The sequence below is a fragment of the Sebastes fasciatus genome, chromosome 11 (assembly GCF_043250625.1).
Source record: "Sebastes fasciatus isolate fSebFas1 chromosome 11, fSebFas1.pri, whole genome shotgun sequence".
NCBI classification, from domain to species: Eukaryota; Metazoa; Chordata; class Actinopteri; order Perciformes; family Sebastidae; genus Sebastes; species Sebastes fasciatus.
The window spans coordinates 19,780,071-19,789,667 of record NC_133805.1 but is presented as its reverse complement, the minus strand read 5'-3'; positions in this window follow the sequence as shown (position 1 = coordinate 19,789,667).

The window sequence follows — 9,597 nt, the reverse complement described above, 5'->3', positions numbered from 1 at the left end:
ATAAAGCAAGCATATTTGCCCACTCCCATGTTGATGATTAAAAACTTGACAAATCTCCTTTACAGACATTATGTGCATTTTGAAGAGATAAAAAAATGAGTGATTCATTTTGCAATTAATTGCGATAATCATGGACAATCATGCGATTAAGCCTTAGTTATTACGCTTTGGCTTATGGATTATTAATTTACGGATAATATATATAAAAAAACAAAACATTGGTGCTCGTAAAACAATTCACCAACTTTTGTTTGGATGGCATGCAGATCACGCATCAGTGTGATGAATTACAAATCTGAAGCTGGAAATATAATTTAGAGGGTCCAGAAAGGACCATCTGTCATGTGATTGTGGTGATGAGTATCAAAGATGACAACAGAGACCAGCAGAAAAAAAAGGGAAATTAAATCTTGGAATGAAACCGGTCTCTCGCCACGATCAAACACTAGAATCTTGTTAAAAATACAACAATATTATCTGCACAGATTACAATAATACTGTCACAATTACGGGAGGATGTGAACGAGATGGGAACATCAAGGGTTTTTGCTCAAAATCCCACCGGGGCCAATTAGGAGAATCTTGAAAAGTCACTTAACTCGAAATAATGAAAATAAGCAGTTAACCCAAATATCTAAAGAAGGCACTCCAAGCAAAGACGGCAGCTCTATTACCCCTATTTCACCGATAAACACTCTTTTTTCTCTTTAATTACTATCATCTGCAGAAATAAAAGCTTTTGTGTATGCATTTTGCTGCAATAATACAAATTCCTAGGAATGTTTGGAAACACATTTCTACCATGTTTACCATGGGCCAGATATTTAACATGCTGTGGATATGAGAGTTCATGCTCTCTGCTGTGTTGTCACTAATGAACTGGTCATAGTGATGACACAGCCTTAAGACCTCGGAGTTACTTGAACAGCAAAAATCATTTGACACACAGGTTATTTATAGACGCGTACCATTCAACGGGTGTGAAATGTGTCATGGAAGTACCGAGGAGGAAAGAGTTTGACATGCCGGTAGCAAATCTTATACTGTATGATGAGATGCCTCATTTGACCTCACTCTTTCACTACTGTACACTAGAGCTGTGCATTTGCAAGAATCTGGGGATACGATGCGTATCATGATACAGGGGTTACAATTCAATACAGTAGTAGTAATTTATTTCGGTCCTTATTAACAATGTATCGTAAGGAATGCACATAATTAAAAATAGATAACAACAGCGCATTCAATTAGGGCTGTCAATCGATTCAAATATTTAATAGCAATTAATCGCTTGATTGTCCATAGTTACTCAAGATTAATTGCACATTTTTTGATCTGTTCAAAATGTTCCTTAAAGGGAGATTTGGCAAGTATTTAATACTTTTATCAACATGGGAGTGCAAATGTATATAAATATTATTGGAAAACAATTAACAATTTAAAACAATGACAAATATTGTCCAGAAACCCTCACAGGTACTGCATTTAACATAAAAATATGCTCAAATCATAACATGGCAAACTCAAGCCCAACAGGCAACAACAGCTGTCAGTGTGCTGATTTGACTATGACTTACCAAAAACTGCATGTGATTATCATAAAGTGGGCATGTCTGTAAAGGGGAGACACGTGGGTACCCATAGAACACATTTGTATTCATTGTATCTTGAGGTCAGAGGTCAAGGGACCCCTTTGAAAATGGCAATTACATTTTTTTCCTCGCCAAAATTTAGCGCATTTCTTGTTTCATGTGATACCAGTATCTTCACTCTATCTTTAAAATTAAACCCGCTACGATCTCCAGAAGATTGCTTGCATTAATGCGTTAAAGAAATTAGTGGTGTTGAAAACGAATTTGCGTTAACGCGTTATCGCATTAACTTTGACAGCCCTACATTAAATAAAATAGGAAAAACAAATGTATCGAAAGGTGTAGGCTGAAGCTATATATAGCAATATATTGCGATACTGTAAGCAAGGCGATATATTGCGATTTTTTTAAATGTAGGAAAACTGTCATAGTATAAAGAACACGCCACCATATGCATAAAATCTGAGTAAAAAAAATATTTTCTATGCAATCAGAACAGTTAGATCTGCATTTATCACAGTCCCTGTAACATCCAACAACATAGCACTACTTTGAGAGGGCACATACACTGAGGGGGCGCATCTCTTTGCAATTTAAATAAAGTATTGACTGAGTTCATCTTTGGATGGATATTTTTATATAAATATATATTTTTAGATATTTTCTTACACCCCTACTGTACACTGACTTACATTTTCACGCAAAACATAGTTAGTGCAAATGAAGCCTTCCTGTAAAGGCCTACTGCTCAACACAACATGCTCAGCTGGCCAAACATATGGTGTGTGTGTGCCGTGGGAGCTGCACGACACAAATACCTTTGCAGCAATTAAAAAGACAACAAACGAGAGTTTGGGATAATTTCTTTGAGGATTATCAGGCGCATCCCTATGTAAAGCAATGGCACTGATAAGCCACGTAATTCAATAGACCACTTTGTGTGTGTCCACCCTTATCAGAGCTGCTTGAGCCATCACTTCCAGTCACTTCTGTAAAGATGCAATTAATTCTAAAGCAGTAGCGTGAAATTAATTTATTGCTTGTAATTAGTTTTCGGCATACTGTGAAAACAATCTCTCCAGATAGGGTGTTTTCACCCTCCACCAGAGAGTCTGAGGACACTTGGCTCCGTCTGAGTTCAATATGGAGTGGTGCCTTCAGCTGCCAAGAACGCGGAGCACAGCAACTTCTTAACCCCCTGTTGACTTTGGCCTCAGGATTTATAGCTTTACATGACTTGTGCGAGATATTCTAGTTGCTATGAAAGCACATGGCAAAGTAATGTCTTCATTGTGTGTCTCGGGAAAGCACAAACCAGGTCATGTATATATGGAATTTAGGTTGGTTTGTGATTAATTAAGTCACTCAATATGTGTGTATTTCTGCTTACAACAGGCCTTATTCAAATTCAAATTTATTGTGATGTATTCATGGAAGCGACGGCAATCATGTATTGTTTAAAATGATTTACGTGTCACTAATCATATATGATTAATTTGCATTTTCCCCCGTGAAGGGCTGTTATAAATACAAGACGTTATGACTGTCAGTGCCACTAGGTGTCACACTTACATCTTATCTGAGTTCAACACAGGCTGTGGAGACGGCTCGGGGGGATATTTATAATAGAAGGTGGCTGATTTCAGTCAAGACACTTCCTCTGTCTGTCACATGTGGAACCAAACACCTGAAATCACTTCAATTAAGCTGTGAAGTCACGACAGCCCAGTTAAAGTGAAGTGATGAGACAATTTGTGGCAGGAGCCTTATCCTGCTCCGACGTGCCATATGCCAGACTGTACGGTTATATCATGTGCTATTAGTCACCTTCACTGATATTTGGTGTCATTTATCTAACAAGGCTTCTCATTGCACCTCCATGCTCATTATAACTAAAGTGAGATTGGAGCCGACCACCACCTCTCAAGGATAGGGTGCTCATTTAATGGGCCGAAGCTGCCAAGAGTGATGATAGTTTATTTAAAACACTTTTAATGATTCAAATATTTACCCGTCTCTAGAGGATTATAATATTTTACACTTCACCACAATGAAATCACAGATTAAAGAAAGATTACATTATGTTTTTGTCATTTAAATGGTACAGTGTTTTATTTACAGTAATTGAACAAAAATTCTTAGTCGACTAAAGCTGGGAACACACCATGCCGATATCAAAGAACTAGCGGCGATGAAGGCCACCAGTTGCGTCGCCTCACGTCTCCTTTGTCTCGGCCAAGAAGTTGCACTCGAACACACCGCAAAGACTAGAGCCAACAGCCAACTACCAAGTACGTTCTGCGCCTACATGAGATGAAATAACTCTCCACACCAGCAGGCGGCGGTAGTCTGTATTTGTCATTCAAAAAGGAAAACTGGAAGACCGAGGACTGTGGATACAAAAGCTGTTGTTATGATACCGTATGTACGTGAAACAAAGCGGCGTTTTTCACACCACTCTCACTCACAACTTAGCTTCATTCCAGATGGCCATGTCGTGAAAATATCTGTGTATTAGAATGATCAGATGAGATGAAGATGAAAAATGAGAAGAGCCTTCTGTGTTTTTCCTCTTGACATTACTCGTTGGCTTGCTTTCCTCACTTCTGTTTCTCTTCTCGTGCAGTGATTTGTTTAAGCTGAACAGCCAGTGACGGGCGGCGGCGCCGTTTCAATATGTTTAATCGGCGAGAAAGACTCCTACACGGGCAGACTAGAGCCGACAGTGCGGGACACACCGCAAAAACTAGGCCGACAGCTGACCGTCGGCTTGCTGTGTCACGGCCTTAACACTCATACGGTTAATCGATTAATTGATTTAATCGACAGATCTGTAAAACTGAGTTTCTCCACAAAGAATCACACAAAAGCACCACTTTAAATCTTTACCAGAGTGTACCAAAACGACAGATTAGTTGACTAATCGACTGAGAGGGGGCAGCCCTAAACCAAGTATAATTTAATTTCGAAGGCTGTTGAACATTATAATGTTTTTTTCTGTTAGCCATATCAACTCTTATTAAAAATAGAATGTAATTAAGAGAAAAAAAGGTGTCAGATTTTACAAATTCCTATTGTACTATCGTCTTAACACCTACTCCTAACGTACCATTTGGCAGGATGCGCTTCACATTAGCTATGCAAGAGCTTTAATGACTTGTTACATCGTTTGTTGGAGGTATTGTGCTTCTTCCTGGAGTTGCCGTCCGTATCTTTCACACTCAATCGAAATGTGCAGCTCACATATTAATTAGATAAATCTGTTTGGCAGCGGAAAGCCTCGGCGAGACATCTGGGTCTTAATTAGTCAAAAGAATTCAAGTGATAAACAGTCCAAAGAATATGTGTATAAATGCTGATTTAACTCATTCAATTACATCCATGATTAATAACAATAAAATACCTACATACGGTCTAAATATTCATTTGACATTTATTTTTTCTTATCTCTCTTCTATTTGTTTGGTGAGATGCGGATACAGTTTTTATTTTTATGATTTTTTAAGACGATTAACTGCTTTCTAAAATCATGATTTTGTGCTTCTAACATTGACATCTGATCATTATCCCTTTGAACGGAGATATAATTGTATTTCCACCAGGCTAATGAGTGAACTGACCCTGGTAAACGCTATCTGAATAAATATGTCATTATTCTCCCTGGATTTAAATGGCGTGACCATGTGGAGTTTACCGAACAAAGGTCTTCTTTTTTTTAGTAGTAATCAGTGAACACAAGGACGTGAGTGACGCACTTGGTAAAAGCATAGATGGGGAAATGAGAGGATAGAATTACTGGTATATTTTTTAAGATTTACAATTACATGAAACTCTTTTTGCATTGACCTATTTTCCCTTCCAGTTAATGGCAAAAAAATATAGGAAAGTAACAAACATAGCAAGATGAAAGCTTGACTTTCATCTTATTTCTTCTGTTGAGACTGTAACACTGCTGCATTCATCAACCTTGTGTTTCACCATCCAGTGTCCACCGCGGTTACAGCCTCAGACTCATTACTGTATCGAATGAATGACTGAGGTTGAACACTACTGGGTCCATTCATCTCCGCAGTCACACCTCTGAACCACATCAAAAGACTGTTTAGTTTTGTGGTTTGAGTTATCTGCTTGTGTTTGTCTCTATTGAACAGAAGAATTGAAGTGCAATGAACTCGAGACCAGGGTGCAGCAGCAGACATAGTACACGCAAAAAAAAAATAAATCATAAAGTACGATTCCCGTTCATTATTGTTCATCCAGCTGAGGCTTACAATGCGGATAGCACTCTGGGTTAGGTGGTTAGGCTTTGAAAATGTTCTGAGAGAAATTCACAGCTTGTCTTGGTCTTGCTGGTGTGAGGTTGAAATCGCTTCGCCGACTACTGTATGTCAAGTACTGCACAGCATAATCTGTTTAATGAATACACCCGTACGAAATGAAAAGAAAAAGCCGCAAACAAAAATGATTACAGACACTTGCTGCAATCTCTAAAGGGCGCTGTTGGTGCCAGAAAACCTCCAGAGGAAAAAAAGAACGTTTGTTGCGAGAGTTTCTGTCTGACTGAGAGACTCTGTGTGGCGTTGCTGCTCGTCAGAAGCGCCACATATTAGCACAGTGGCCCTGTTACATTTATCTGACGGAAACGGGGGGGAAAAAAAGAGGACCTGACAAAGTGTTTTCCTCTGTAGGAGTCGTAATCAAAGTGAGCCCTCTGCAAAATCTTACTGTCATGTTTCACAAACTGCTAGAATTTAACAGGCGAACTGCTTGGATTTAACAGCTGAACACGCAAGGATCAGCAGAGTGCGAGTTGCCTGAGTAGAAAGGAAGAGATAGACAGGGTTAGACAGGCTGAGGAGGGGGGGGGGGGGGGGGGGGGGGGGGGGGGGTTACACAGGTAGATTAAGAGCGTAAAGAAGAGAGGCAAAGTGCCATAAAGAGGTAAGACAACTTTCAGGTGGGTGTTTGTGAGTTGATTTTGGGGACTGATGTCGACGCAAAGACGGAGGCTCACTCTGGCTCTTAGTGTACGACCCCTGTGGTGCAGATCTATAAGGCTGATCACCTTCTGTGCTGCTTTTGCCTCACTGCCAGGCTCTCGGCAGGGTGCAGAGAGAGACTTCAGCAGACTACAAAACGCAGACTCACACAGGGGTTATGCCCTGATAACCACACAGTCTTAGTGAGGAATTTAATTGGCCCGCTGCACATTTGACTTCAGGGAATGTTTTGACACTGTAGGTGTCAAAACAAGATGAGCTAAAGGTTGAAGCTGTAGATATAAAGTGTGCAGCCAAATCTCGGCCCCCTCAGTCCTCTGAGCTCAATGGCCATAACAAGAAATTTGCATATTGATGAGGATACTTGGGAAGTTTTTAAGCCACGAGTAAGCGTTCAAACTCAAAAGTAAAAAAACAAGGATTATTGGACTAAACGTAAACATCGTCATTTTTAGAGAAGCACTATTTTCTGCTGTATTTTGATGTGCTTATTCCATATTTTCTGCAAATAGCATGGCCAAGCAGAGCTGTATATCAGTCACAGAGGATCTGCATCGGCAAGTGGGAGGAAATACGTCAGAATTGCACATACTGCATGTATAAAAGGGCACATAAGAATAGGACTTCATTATCTTTGAATAAATATAAACACAGCGGTAGCAAAAAAAATCCAATACTGCACAGGAGCAAATCTCCTACTAAGCCCTGTGACCACTTTGTTGTTTATTTATACCAAAGTCTGGATAAGTTAAACCACACCGACACTCCTTACATGTCGACCCCTTTCATGTTCTAAGACTGAGCTCAAAAGACATTCTTTATATCCACCAACACTGATGCTAAGGGAATACAATTTATTGATTTGCTGTCAGACTTGGATCAACATGGTCCTATCAAGAGGCTCGGTACATAACAACACAGCCGGTGGACGGCAAGCGGAGCACAAATAGACCAGCAAATGATGATGTGGACTGTGGAAAACACAGGTTTGACCCCGTATCTCATGCAGCCGGCTCAAAAGAAGTAGCGTCACACAAATCTGCTGCGCTCCGTTGAGTTCACTTGGCTTGCATTCCCAGACAATTGGCAGCCGAGTGACAGATATCAGAGTAGAGATGATTTAACTGAGTTAGTAAATCAGATGATCGATACAAAAAAATTAATCAGCTGACTGTACTTTTACAGATCTGTCTTTTGCTCCATATCGTAAAGCTGCAGATTTAGCAATCTTAGCAGGCATTTATACCAAAATTGACATTGTGTTAAATTAACGTTACACATTTTGGGAAATATGCTTATCACTTTCTGACAGTGTTAGATGAGAAGATTGATACCACTTTGATATTAGTCCGCTAAATATGAGGCTACAGCCAGCTGCCGGTTAGCTTAGCACAAAGACTGAAAATAGTAGGCATGTCACGAAACCATAAATTAAGTAGTCGATACCAATACCAGTGAAATTCCACGATTCTCAATACCAATTCGATACCATGGTAAAAAAAAAAAAAGAAAGGTAAAACAATAAATCCCATGTACATCAACATACACTCTTTTATTACCATTTGCATATTGTTTTTTGTTAGGAAGTTATAAAGAGGCCATAATTCCTACAGCTGTGAAAACATCTCCTTCAAACAACTGGATTTATTCATATTTCTTTCCATGAACTACATTTTACAAGATTACATTTGAACACATCATGACAACGTTATAATTTACCTTCGCCCAACACTCATTTGAATAGAGCATGAATGCATCATAATGTAAATCAATGGCACCTCATGAGAGCTATAACGTTAGCTGTTAGCAGCTGGTAAGCATCACAGACCTGCACGGAGCTAATAGTAAACGTCCTGTCAATTTCAACACAGATTTGTCGTTCACAATGTGCCATTATCAGGGGAAAAACAGGGTGCGACGCATCGATAGTGAGTTTACTGCATCCCAAACGCATTTTCTATCATCCCTGGGACGATGGGACGCCATTGGTCTTGAGCCCTGATGGTACCTGCTGTACTGTAGAAAAAATGTGTACTGTCACAGTCACACTGTTTTCAGAATTTTGGCATTGACTTCTCTTGACATCCCTAGGAAATAGCTAGCCTGGCTCTGTCCGAAGGTAACAAAATCTGTGTCTACAAGCATATCTAAAGGTTAATAAATAAACATGTTATCTGGTTTGTTTAATCTGTACTAAACTAAAATATGAAATGAAATAGCCCAGCACATGGGTCTATGTGCTGGGCTATTTCTTGGCCGGGAGCAGTAACTTCCTGGAGTCAAGAAATAGTCTGTGACATAACCCTCCGTAAAACCGTGAGTGGTCATTTTTACACTTTTTCACAGGATTAAAAAACAAGATATAATGTGTTCATTAGGCTTGTAGGCATATTTAATTTAATTGTTGGACAGAGCAAGGCTAGCTGTTTTCTTCCGTTTCCAGTCTTTGTGCTGAGAGTGGTATCAATATTCTCATCTAACTCTCTGCAGGAAAGGGAATAAGCGTATTACCCAAAATGACGAACTATACCTTTAAAAAAGATACATTTAAAAAAGATACATGTATTGGTGTGCGTGTATTTATGGGTACTGGTAAGAAGATAAAATGCTGCCCAAGAAGTCCAGGTAAGTCATTTCATCCTCCGTCTCAATGATTGCGATTCATGTTGCAAAGTAATCTAGCAGAAAAGTGCTCTAGTACCTATTTGATTGGTCAATGCAGTGCATTGTCACAAAATGTTGCACTGTGTTGGGGCAATGGTCGAGTCAGATTCATCATTGGTTTTCATTGAAATGAACGAAAGGGCTGTGTGCTTGTTGCAGTGCTATTGTCCGTCTGAACACGGTCTTAGTGCTTATGTTGCCATAATGTGTCATTTTTAACACCTGCTCACAACACACACATCATTCAGCAAACAGGCAACCTTGATCTATTTGCATTACAGCGAGGAGGCTTGCCGGAGGAGCTATAAGCCAGAAGATATCGGTGTAAGTCTGTTCAGCAC